Consider the following 13,672-nt stretch of genomic DNA (forward strand, 5'->3'; position numbering starts at 1 on the left):
CACTCCACCCCACCTTTTCCCCAAAAAACGCACAACCCTTCATATTTTTTATTATTTCCTTAAATTTTGATACATTTGCATTTGTAAGGCTTTAACCTTCACATTTCAATTATTTTTAACCTTTTGCAAATGCATGTACTTACACTTTTGTGTATACCATTTATTATGATGGATGTGGATGTGGCCCCTCATCTAAGGTGTATTTTAGTGCTTTTGCAACAAAATGAATATTTTTCTCTTTACAAAATATGAAAATATGATATATGCGTGGACATTTTTGTGCATTATTTTTTTGCTTCTTTGGGTGTTATCATTTCCTCCCACATTGAAATGTGAACTGTCCTTGCGAACCTTGTTGAAGAAGAACCACTATCTAAGACAAAACACTTCCAAAATTATTAGAAAAACAACTTTGATCACAAGGCCTAGCCATAGTAGGGTACAGGGACTCCAAATCCATGACCACCAGAGTAAGGGAACTCCTACCTCAAATACTCCCACGCTGAAAAACTTCCATACTTCTTGAAGGATAGGGTTCAATCTTCCATAAGGAATCATAACCACAACTCCTCCAATCCAATAGAGGAAGAAAGAAGACTCCACCAATTAGCTCAAAAACACTTAAGGGAATGGGGTTTATTGTTGTATCTAAGCCTTTTCAAAAGTGCTTCATTTTAAACGGCTCTCTCTTATGGGCTTAGGTGTGAGGGGAGAGAAACAAGATACGCGTTGCCACCATGGGAAGGAAGGATGGAACTAGGAAGTATAAAATTAACAAGGATGGGGATGGAAGGGTAGATGGTGGTAATGGTAGAGGTGTTTGCTATATTGAGGTGGGTTAATAATTTGCTTGCTTGTGATGATGTAGCAAAGGTTTTTCAAAATGCAAAGAGGGAAAAAGTAGGCGGTATTATTTTTATTTTATTTTTTTGGGAAAGTGAGAGAGGGGGAATAGGCCGCTTGAGTAGGACTTGAGTTTATCTCAATGTGAGGTTGTGTTTCTCATAAAGGTTAAAGGTACTCATTACTTTATTTCTCTTAGCTTGGGAAGGGACGAGCATATTAAAGTTTTTTAAAACATTAATGTTTGATTAATCAAATAGATAATAAACCCTATCTCCCATATTTTGTGGATGTTGGAGATTCAAGTAGTGGCCACCATGGATGAGATGGAGAGGTTGTGAAAAGCATATTGATATAGAGGAAGAGGAGGCTGTGCAATAAAAGCGAAAGAGAAGGGGTACGAAAAGGATAGGGAGGGATGTGGAATTTGAGGGATGTGTCGAAGAGATATGCTCAGGTGCTGCCTAGTAATTTCTTGGATCCTTGCAACACCATAAATCCTCTCTCTCTCTCTCTCTCTCTCTCTCTCTCTCTCTCTCTCTCTCTCTATATATATATATATATATATATATATATATATATATATATGTCAATCGATGGAGGCCTGGGTATCAAGTGGCCCATTCTCTCTTGTTGTGGGGCGATTTGTTCATATCCCCTTTCTCTGCTCTCTCAGTTCCTCTTAGAAGACCCCAAAACAAACCCTGCAAAATAGGACACTTACTATGCAACACAATTTTGTTAAATCGACTGCTTCCTCCTTCTCCACTATCTATTCTTTTCTAGTTGGAGTCATTTGGCAAATGTGATCTACTATTCCTCTTCTTGATAATATCATCATCACTATTTATGTTGCTAGTTGATGTGTGATTAGGAGAGCTAGAAGTCCCCTGCTTGGTTGTGTTCTCATTTTGAGGTGTTTGCTCTTATCTAATTTTCTCTCTCTGTATACATATACAATGGTGGTGGGGCAATTCTTCCATATGTTAAGGAGTTAATGAAGGGCGAGTACCAATTCAAGAACAGAATGAGATTAGGTAAGTGATAGCAATAATCTGATCTTGCTCTCCTGCGCCATGACGAGGGGAAAGGAGGCAGAAGTAGATGAACATTTACAATTAGGAGTGAGACCCTCCTACTCCCACCATAGGTTCTCTTTCTTTTGTCTTGTCTTCTTCTTCCTCCGAAGAGGGGTGGTAGAATTCCCCATCTGATAAGTTGCACCACAATAGGCACAATGGATATTTGCCAGATGCATAAAGGTCGGGGGTCACCTGCAAGAAGGGCCTTCATGAGACCATAGGCCTTGTCCATCTTCGTTGCATACTCATCCGTGAGGGTATGGGTAGTATGGGGGGGTTGTCCCAATTGGGCATGCATTAGTTGAAGGGAGTCTCCTTGTCAGGGAGATTCAGAGGGGGATATGTGACAATATTTGAGTTTGGGTGTGAAGATAAGAGGGCAATAAACACCATCACCATCATGGACAACATTATCATCAACATGACGTAGGTATTATAGGTAGAGGGAATACACTTGTAGAGAGGATACGAGGCATCCACATCTTGCCTGAGAGAGTGAAGACCCTATGCTAGGTGTGGGGCTCTTGTTAGGCTTTGAAGGGCAGACTTCCCGATCGGTTTTGCTAGTTATGGAGGGGCAAAAGAACCTCTCTTTCCCTCCTCCTCCTTCTATTATATCGAGGTCATAATAATGCTCACGATTGCATACAGAGTGGGTATTAATACATGTAGGAGATGTAGATATTTACAACCTCCTCATCGTGGTCGTTTGCATTGATTCATCAACGATGCTCTCTCTTCTCATTGCACACATAGGAAATATATATTGATATGACACACACTTCATGAATTGAATGTGTGGCTTCAGTGGAGGTCTATTGATCCAACATTTCATGACTCTCTCTTTGTCTTTCTATCTCACAATCATTCCCTCCCTCCTTTTTATAATGATCAGGAAGTTGAGGCAAGGTGGTGAAAGATGACAAGGGGATTTCTGGGGATAGCATTGGATGCAAGGTCGTGCTTTCTCTCTACAGCCCTAATTTCTTCTATTTCTTCCTCTTCTTCTTCTTCCTCTTTCTCTTCCTCTTTTTGTTCAAATGCTAGCCAACGAGTGTCCTTGGTGGGGTGTTAACTACACACACCTCTTCTCTTTCATATGTCTTTCAAGGCTTTGCACCTACACATGCATTCCATGCTTTCTCCCAATTGCTTGGTCCATAATCACCTTTCTTGCCTTCATCTAGTTCTTTAATCCTTCCTCTTCACAGCACGTACACCATAAGACTATATCCTCCTCTTCTATTTCTTTGCCCTTATGAAATGCAGACTACCATTGTCTACTCTTCTTGTAGTCTAGGACACGCAATTTCTTCAATGCTTTGCATAAGATCTTCAAGTCTCTTTTTTAATCTTCCTTTGGTTTTTTGAGATCATCTTCTTCCCATGTGCACCAAAATGAAAGCAGCCCTCCCGCGAACAAGAATGAACACAAAACTAGGGGGACAATGCACACAAAATCTATGTGTATGGCTCTACCATTAATCTCAAAACCACAAAGAACTTTAAAGCTCTCTCATGAATAAATAAGATCTTCATGTTCATTATCTTACATAGCTAATTCCACAAAAGAAAGAGGAAAGATAAGAAAACTTTTGCACAGAGGAGAGAGGAGAGAGAAATTTTGGCACCATACAAAAGGGGAATGTGCGTGTCTTGGAAGAAAGGGAAGAAAGAGGCGCATAATCAATTGTGCACTCCACCCCATCTTTTCTCCAAAAGACACACAACCCTTCATATTTTTTATTATTTCTTTAAATTTTGATACATTTGCATTTGTAAGGCTTTAACCTTCACATTTCAATTCTTTCTAGCCTTTTGCAAATGCATGCACGTACACATTTGTGTATACCATTTATTATGATGGATGTGGATGTGGCCCCTCATTAAGGTGCATTTTAGTGCTTTTGCAACAAAATGAATATTTTTCCCTTTACAAACTATGAAAATATGATATATGCATGGACATTTTTGTGCTTCTTTGGGTGTTCTCTCTCTCTCTCTACCCTTAGCTAGGCAAGAAGATATAATGTTTATTAGTCTCTCAAACACCTTTCTACCACAACCGTCACTATCAAAATCCTTGTAGGATTTACAAAATTAGTTGTTTGGGTGGTCTTTGAGTCTACTTGCAACAAAGCTCAAGGCCTCAACCCAAAAGGATTGACCTAAGGATCCTCATACTTATATGGCCTTTCTAAAACAATGATCTAACACATATTCTTGAGAGATAACACTTTAGTCTTTCAAGGACAAGAGTAGCCAACACTACTCTTGGCTCAAAAAAAGTATGAAATGAGGGGGAGTTAAGCATCAACCTGTATGTCATAACATAGTCACACATTCGGCCCCCTAAACCCTAAAACCTATCGTTCAAGCATTCACAATCAACCGACTCTAGCCCTAAATAATCATGTAGAAAGCCACTTGACTAATTAAGTCCAACCATCCTATGATTGGATCATCTGGATTTCCATCCGCGAGCTTTCTACCTTGTGCATCATCCAACATCTTTAGCTCTCTAATTAAGTGGCCTACAACATTGTGTGTACATATAAAAACAACTTTCTTAACTAGTTTGTTACACAAGGTTCGTTGCACGTTCCTTTAAACACATACACACATACATTTTAAAACAATTCCATCTAACTAAGGGTTCGCTTCCTTTATAATAATCCCCATAGGATCTTGATTTCCTTGAAGTCACTCCATCCTCTTGCCTAGAATTCAAGGCCTTTCATCTCAAAATAGTGAGGGGGATCACAAAGCCCTTCGTCGCTATCATAGGTTATCAAGGATTTACTTATATAGAGCCCATTTAAGCTGCTCTACTTGAAATTACTTAGAAACAATGCACTTGGCCTTTCACACCACTTGGCTCTCAGCCTTGGATACCAACCAATGCCTTTTCGGGTCTATCTTATTCTCACAAATGTTCCTATTGGATCTTGGGGCTGACTAACTATTGATAGCACCATTGGTCCAAATAATGTATATATCAACTTGGATCTTTTTTAAATCATAAGCACAATATTAAAGCAACCATATAAAAACAAAGCATGCAAGCCCTTTTGATAAATTTTAATGGTGATAGTAAATCAATGACATCACAACTTTACAATAAACCTAGCCTTGTTGGCTAGATGATGGATTGCTAATTGTCTCTTTTCCTTTATTGTTCATTTTTGCAACGATCTCATTGGCTTACTCGATATCTTTGACTTGCACTTATTCTTAGTTTCTCCTTCATTTTGGCATCATAATGATTATTGAACAATGTTTTGGTAGTGGCCTTCTAAAAGCCTCAATTTCTTGGTTCTCTAATGATAATGATAAAAATAGAAGAAATGATATCGATAACAATTGAGAGGGTGGCTTGCTACTTCTTCCACTTGTCTTGCAATTGGATACTTGTTCTGCACACCTAGCTTGACACATGTAGAAGATCATTTCCCAATAGTCCTTGATGTTTTCCTTTATGTTTAAGACTCCATGATTCATAATATGTTTATTTTTGCAATTGTAGAGGACTAACATCTCCCACTCCTTATGCCTCTGCTTCTATGCTTAAGACTCCATGAGTTAGGATATAGTTCTTGTTGCCCTCATAAGGGAACTACCATCTCCCACTCCTTCCATTTTACCTATTGGAATTGGAAGTTGTAATTTTTTTAGTGGCGACCCTCTTTCCCTTGTCATTGTTTGTGCTACTAGGAGCCACATGATCTAAAAAGGTATAGGTTATTGTTGGTGTAGGGGGTTTCTATAGCCCACCACTATGGATAGTGTGTCATAAGGAATGCAGTATGTATTGGAGTAGGTGCTTAGGCATTGGATGAGGTGGAGACATTGGTAGAGGACAATCCTTGTTTGATATAAGAAGATGGCATAAACTTTAGGTACTCAAATTGGGATTGAGACTTGGAGGTGAAGTACAAGAAAGCTAATTGATGGAAATCAAGGTCTCCTATGGATCCCTTTTCATTAGACAAAACCTACCAATATTGATTGAGGTCGTAATTCATGGCATGGTGATGTGAGGTGTTGCAAAGTGACTTCTTACATTTCTAATGGAAGCATAAGGGTAAACTAAGTAGTATAAATAATAAACTTGTGAGTAGGCCATAATAATAGCAACACTTTCACCTATCCTTACTATAATGACAAACCTAGTTGCATCAGCAAACCTAAGAAAGATCATGATAATAGTAGCACAAGCCATTTTTATACTATAGTGAAAGTTTGAATTGTATGAATCTTGCATTTTTATTTCAAACCAATCATTTGATGCATTGCATTATATTTTCACATTTGTGCATATGATTAAAGGATAAGTAAAATCCAATATGCCATGCCTATTTTATGCAATGCACGCATGAGCTTAGGTTATTTGGTCCTTGCAATGCACTCTTCAAGTTTAGACCTCTCGAAAGTAAGAGCTATTGTAATCTCCAATAAATAATTTGCATATGTAGCCTTGAATATGAAGATATGTAATTGATAAATAAATAAAACATATGAGGTGTGATGACAACCTATAATATTTGCATGTGGTACGTGCTTCCCATGCGCATGGTTGATAGTATACCTAAATGCCATTAAACAACCTCATTGGGCGCAACCTTTTCCCTAAATACATCTAGAGTGAACATGGATTTAGGATGAAATACAAAATTCTAATTTCTAGGTATTTCACTGTTTGTGTGCATCAATTTCATCTTAGTTTCGTGAAATACCAAGTGTTTGAAAAATATAAGGCTTGGTATTTCATTACAATGAATGCTTTAATAATGTAAGATCATATTATAATGTTGATATTTCCCAAAAAAATTGCTAATTTTGAATGCCTAGATGCATCTTTGAGTTGCTCATGATTTCCAAAAAGAATAAATTTGACATTGATCTTGCCATGCAAACATGTATTCTCATTGAGTTGCTCTTGATTTCCAAAAAGAATAAATTTGACATTGATCTTGCCATGCAAACATGTATTCTCCACACATTTCTTAAGGGATGGCCATAAGCTCCCCACTTCTTGAAATTCCACATACTAAATGCTACGAAGTCTCATCATGGCATTTACATAACACACATATTGGAGAGATTTGGCAAGCCTTAGATAACCTCTCCTACTAGGAAACTTGTTCACAAGGTTTTTCCATACAACAAGGCTCAACCTCCTCAAAGGAGTGCTAGACTGAAGTCTTCTTATTCTTCTCTTCAATGCTTTTAGCTTGGTTTGGGTGTATTTGTTCCTCTAATAGTCATGCACTTTCAACATATGCATGCCTTCTAATAGGTGAAAATCTCTCCTCTTACACCAAAGAGCTTCTCCTAGTCTTAAGAAAGCTTAAATGGGCTAATAGATTTGGCAATATAGGAGGTGGGCTATTCCTTCATCCTTTTAGACAAAATTTCTATGATCCACACTATTTTCTCTTTCCAATATGCCTTTCTCAGTAACTTCACCCTCAATCAACCATTTGAGCGATGCCTATTGCCACAAATCTCCCCATATATCTCAAACCTTGCTCATAAATAGCCTTTGATAAATTAGGTTTCTTGGGCAAATGTTGTTTTGGAATACACCATCAAAGAGCCTAATATACCTAAGCTCAAGTCACCTCTCGCATAACTTGAGTCACCATCAAAGATCCTAATATGCCTGATTCGGCTTTATTGAGGATGAAATTCTCATAAAGACTAGATTTTGCACTGATGTTCAATCTAGAATCTTCCATTTGACTACCCTTCTTAGTAGAAAATAAATCTAGCCAAGCTTAGACCAAAACCCCTTCGGTATTCTTCATTTAGATATCCAACTCGTGAGCATCGTAGCCCATGATTGATCCATGTTGACTCTTCTAATTATTTTGCAAACAATCCTTTCCACCTTATCCTTGAGGGACTCAATGCCCAATCCACCCTCTTGTTTCTCAATAGTGACAAGGTTCCGATCAATGGAATGCAATTAATGGCTCTCTCCATGGGTCCATAAAAGGGTTCAAAACATCTTCTCTAACTCCCTTCAACATGCAAATCCAAAGGCAAAAATGGCCACTACAAAGGTCACAACTGAGAGTAGCTTTCAGTTAAGGACAAGAAACCTTCCCCCAAAGGATAAACTTTCCAAACTCGAAATTTGCACCATGGTCTAAACTTTGTCTTTGAGCGATTGAAAGATCCATAATCATAAATGCACTTTGGGGAGTCATCATGCTGTGGATATCAAATTTATGTCTTGCAAAATTGATCAACTCAAAAAGCTCCAAGATCAACGTTTCATATCAAGTTGACTATGCTTTTTTCTACTAATGTAAGAGTTATGATGTGCAAAAAACTGTAAACATTTTTACATTGCAATTAGATTCAAATCCTAGTATAAATAGAAAAGCATAATGGAACACCACACACATTGAAGATTTATGATCATACTTTGCATCCATAATCATAATCATACAAAAAAGTTTAAAATAATGCTAGCATGCAAATCTTTGAAGAAGAAAACTATATATTTTAGCTCTTATTACTCTTTTCCAAGACAAATTGATGTATGGGAAAGAATAGATGTGTCTTTTTGTAGTGATGTTTATGTTTTATAGTTTAAGAAAGCTCAAAATTTACCATTCCTTTTGAGCATCACTATAATCAAGGATACCCAATCCACATGGTTAATCTTGTATGTTAAGCCCTTCAGGGGTACCATTAGCTTAGCCTCCTACTTGGGTCTCGTGTCTACTCCAAGTTACTTGGAAATCAAATCTTCATCTTTGAATGCTAGGTCAATCTCTTTTATGCTACTAGGTTTGTTGCATGCAAAGCTAAGCTAAACGGATCCCCTCTTTGCCAAAGGAAGTGTTATTATTCTGATATCAAAAACTTGAGTTTGTTCTTCATTTTCATTTTGTCAACCTACTTAGTGGTTGTGCTAGGTTCATCTTTAGCAAGGTAATTAGATTTCTCTAATGTATATCCACTTCTATACAAAATGCATTCTTTGCAAATTGACCATTTGTTTGCATAACTTTGGAAGGCTTGGACTAGGCACTCAGGGTGGATTTGATGTGATCTCTCAAATTCCATACTAGTGGATTCATTCTTGGTGTGCTAAGAGTCATGTGAAAGTCGTCCATTATGGCTTATAACTACTATGGAAAATAGACTTTACTTGTCATCGTTGTGAGTTTTTTAATAGGTTGTAGGACTAAGAGTGTGATAGGGATCAACAAATACTATGGAATCATGCAATATATGTTGTAGAAAATACAATAATAATAGTATAATTTTAGATTTATTTATTTGTAGATTCTCATTGTCTATTTGTCGTATAATTAGGACTTGTTGCATATAAGCGTTGTATATGACACTGGACACATTATGCTTGGTTGTAGACAGACGGTAGCGAACTAATATGTTTAGTGTAATAGTGAGTAGATTGTAGAATTAGCCAAATCAATATTTTTGAAGAATAACTATGGATAAATAATCTTTAGGTGAACATATATAGTAAGTGTAATGTATTTATATGATATTATTATTATTTTATTTATGAATTACAAGTTTAGTTTTTTTGTGATAATTTTAACTAAATCAATTATATTAATATTATTAAGCTATTTAATTTAATTTATTTAATGTTTTGTTGTTTTCTTTATATGGTTCAAGCTTTTTTAGCTTTCATGCAAAAATAGTAGGATCACATGCAAAATAGGAGAATATAGCAAAAACTTAGTTTTGTTGTTTCTCCCTCATTTGGAGTTGAAATTCAAAGCTTTCGTAGTTGTTTTGGGGGGATTTTGCACACATTGGATGCGATGGTAATGTCAAAATGTCATGATTTAGCATATAGAATTTTTTGCATCAATTGCAACAAGCTACACAAAATCTCTAAAGATATAAAACTTCTCTTAATGCATAAAACTTTGTAGTTTGATTTACATTTGTATTTTCTTTTTAAATATCTATGTAATCAATATTTCATCATAGAGAATGGCAAACCATGGCTTGTGACATGGGGGAGGTTGGGCCCTATCATGTGTTTTTCTCTTATTCTTTCTCAAATTCTTAACTTACTGGATTCTCTTATCACAATGTTATTTGTATTTAAGATTTAAGATACTAGATTTGCCATGTGATCTAATTCACAACAATAGCATACTGAGCCATACTTTGGGATGCTATGCCATGAGTGGGGTTTATTGATTTGTTAGGTAATATTTATGCAATTTTAGCACCTTAACATTGTACAAAGTATTGTTTATCAATCCTACTTCGAAGACTAGGTGTCTTACCTTAGTAATTCTATCAAAGGCTTAAGATTATCATTTGGACATCTATAAGCTCTACAATCTCGGCACGAGAGAACCTTGCTAATAATTATTTTATTGGTTTATTTCACTTTATGATATACCGGATGGGGTGTTGAAACGGGGAGAGAGGAAGTGCTTTCATGAATTCGTTGTCATCATAATACGAGAGAACCCCTACATTATCAAAGTCTCCCTCTTTTATTTGATCTCTTTTGTAGTTGAGTGATCTATTTGTTTAGGGATGACTTTATCTCTAAGGCATCTATAGCTATTTGGTGTCTATTGAAAAGTAGGTTTCTTCAATTTCTAGATGTAACATTTTCTTCTTCTTTAGAGTGTTGTAGGCTTGAAATCACAAAAGATGGTGCTTTTGCAAATATAAGCAAGAAAGAGTTTTCAAAGCAAGCTTTTTGGTGGTTGTACTCTTTTAAATCCATCTATTTGAGCCACTACTACTACAATCACCATTGTTGGCACATTATTGTTACTCTTGTTGCCACAACCATTAGCGTCACCACATCATAGCCACTACTATTACCTCATCACCAGAAACTCTTTCTCTATGCACATACACTCTCATTAGCCTCTTTCCATATTAGTTCTCTCTCTTTGTCTCTCACTATAGTTATTATATTGTTGCAACTAGCATCCATCTCCCTTTACTAGTTAATTACATATCTCTCTTACATTAAGTATTATTTCTCTCTCTCTGTCACTAGTCACCTCTGTGTCCTTGGCCATCAAAATATCTATCTCATTTTTACCAATTTATAGCTCTCTTTTGGTAATGACAACCTCTTCCACTTATTTATTAACATATTTCTCTAAATAGCATTCTCTCACTTGCTCTCTCTCTCTCTCTCTCTCTCTCTCTCTCTCTCTCTCTCTCTCTCTCTCTCTCTGAGTCACTAGTCACCTCTGAGTCCTTGGCCATCAAAATATCTATCTCATTTTTACCAATTTATAGCTCTCTTTTGGTAATGACAACATCTTCCACTTATTTATTAACATATTTCTCTAAATAGCATTCTCTCACTTGCTCTCTCTCTCTCTCTCTCTCTCTCTCTCTCTCTCTCTCTAATGCACACACACCCATGTAAACACACCTTTTACTCAAACTTCCTATCATTTGGGATATTGATTCTCTAGCAAAAAGGATGAATAATTATTATCTAATTTGAGTTGCAACATTAAATGGATGTGCATACCATTTTTTGATTTGTCTAGTGCTTATAGAATTTAGAGGCAAGAATATATGGCCTTTTTTTTTGGGTGGGGGTGGGGGGGGGGGGGGGGGGGAGAGACTCTATGTAGACTTTTTCTTCTCTACCAAACATAAGCCCAAACATGTTATGAGCTCTGTTGGGGTAAATAAGAAATAACAAAGAAACTCAAAATAAGGCTAAGCCCCTTTTGGTAGATAAGGAATTAAGAAACAAATCAAAATAAGGCTACTAGTTAAAAAGCTCAAGCATTATAAAGAGGATGATATGTGCTTTTCATGGGAGAGGGGAAGAAGAGAGAAGGCTTGAACTCAAAAGAAGGCTAAGTTCTCTTGGTGAAGAAGGAATTGAAAAACAAAATCAAATTATAGCTATGTTTTAAAAAGTTCAAGCATTATAAAGGAGGATGCTATGTTCTCTTTGAGAGGGGAAAAAGTGAGAAGGTTCAATTTTGGGGAGTTTTGCCTTTGAGAGAGGATCTATTGATACTTTTAGACTTACCAACAGGGGTAAAATACATGTTCATGTGAGGATGAGGAATGGATGCTGAACGTTTCTTCTTTGTTCATGTCTATATCATTCTTTAAAGCAACCTCCCAACCCCCTCCCCCCCCCCAATTTATTTTTTTTAAAAAAAGAAGGAAATCTCCTTAAAAATATCACTAGTTTTCATGAATGGGCTTCCATTAAAAAAGTCAAACCCCACTTGAAGCATTTGTTAAGGATCCATCTATTTATGCATTTTTGGCAGTGAAATTTTCCAAAGTACACATGCAATTCGCAAACTAAAACAATAGAGAAATAGAGGCCTAATTGGAAATTTTTATACATCTCAATCCATATATTTGTCCAAGAAACTATAAAACTAGATGGTGCTTGAGTAGTCAAAGCATCATGTTGCATATATTTCTATAAGGATTCAAATTGACAATCGCCTTTTCAAAGGGAAGTGAATTAGGGTACATGCAATTTTTAAACTAAAATGCTAGAGCAAAAAGGCCCAAGTTGAGTGGTCAAAGTGCCAAGTTGCATGTATTTCCACAAGGCTTCATCTATGCACATGCTGTGGGAAATGATATTTTCCAAGGGACAAGAATTGGTGGAATGTACAATCATTGAACTAAAAATACTAGAGCCAAAAGGCCCAAGTTAAGTTTTTCTATGCTTATCAATCCATATATTAATCGAAAAAATTATAGAACAAGATGGTGATTGAATACTCAAAGCATATGTTGCATATGTTCATGCAAGAAAAGAGCTTGAAATAAATGCATTTGAACCCTATAGTTAGGTACTTTCTCTAGGAAAAGTAGGATGGGAGGGCTAATTTAAGAGTGAAGGGCCCCTCCCTTAGTTGGGGAAAGTAGGGTGGAAGGTCCTTTGTGGTTGGGGAAGTATGGCGAGATACCCTTTGTGGGAGGTTTGAAGTGAGAGAGCCTCTCTAAGTACTTTCATTCAAGAAATCATGGGGGGACCCTTTAGAAAGGCCCCATCCCAAGTGTTTTTACAAGATGAAGTGGATAGGTATCCCTTTCAAGGGATAGAAGGCTCCCTTCATAGTAGTTACTTTAGCCAAGAAAAGTAGTGAGTGAGTTCCCAAATATTTTGGCCAAGAAATGTACCGAGGGAGTTCCTTTAAAGGGGATAAGAGTCCCTCTCCAAGTACTTTTGCTAGGAAAAGTAAGGTAGGAGGTCCATTCCTAGGTACTTTTGTTGGGCAAACTAGGGGAGACTTCTTCATAGGTAGATTTTTTGAACTAATTCTTTGTTTTCTTGTAAGGACTAATGCTCCTTTTAACACATATACACACACGCACATGCGTACGTGCATGTGCATGCACCACATGTGCACACACACAAAGGGAACTAATTCTTTGTTTTATTGTAAGAAGTCGTGCCTCTTTTAGCATACACACACATGCACATGCACACGTGTGTGCACACACACACACAACTTGCATATGGAAGGATGTCTAGTAGATGCTTGCATTTGTGTCACAATAGACAAGGTTTAGTAGTTGTGATGGGAAAAAAAAAGAATCATCTAACATAAACAAGGTATAGGTTCAATCCTTCATACCTTCTTGTTTATGGTGTTCACTTAATAAGCTACATAGTTGAATGGGTCTTAAATCATGTCCCTACTTGTAGACACTTTGCAATGCTTGACTTTATTGAAACATAATATGAAAAACATGAAACCCTTTGCTATGCA

Source organism: Lygodium microphyllum, chromosome 22, assembly GCF_053477565.2.
Source record: "Lygodium microphyllum isolate KBCC chromosome 22, Lygodium_microphyllum_v1.1.10, whole genome shotgun sequence".
Classification (NCBI taxonomy): domain Eukaryota; kingdom Viridiplantae; phylum Streptophyta; class Polypodiopsida; order Schizaeales; family Lygodiaceae; genus Lygodium; species Lygodium microphyllum.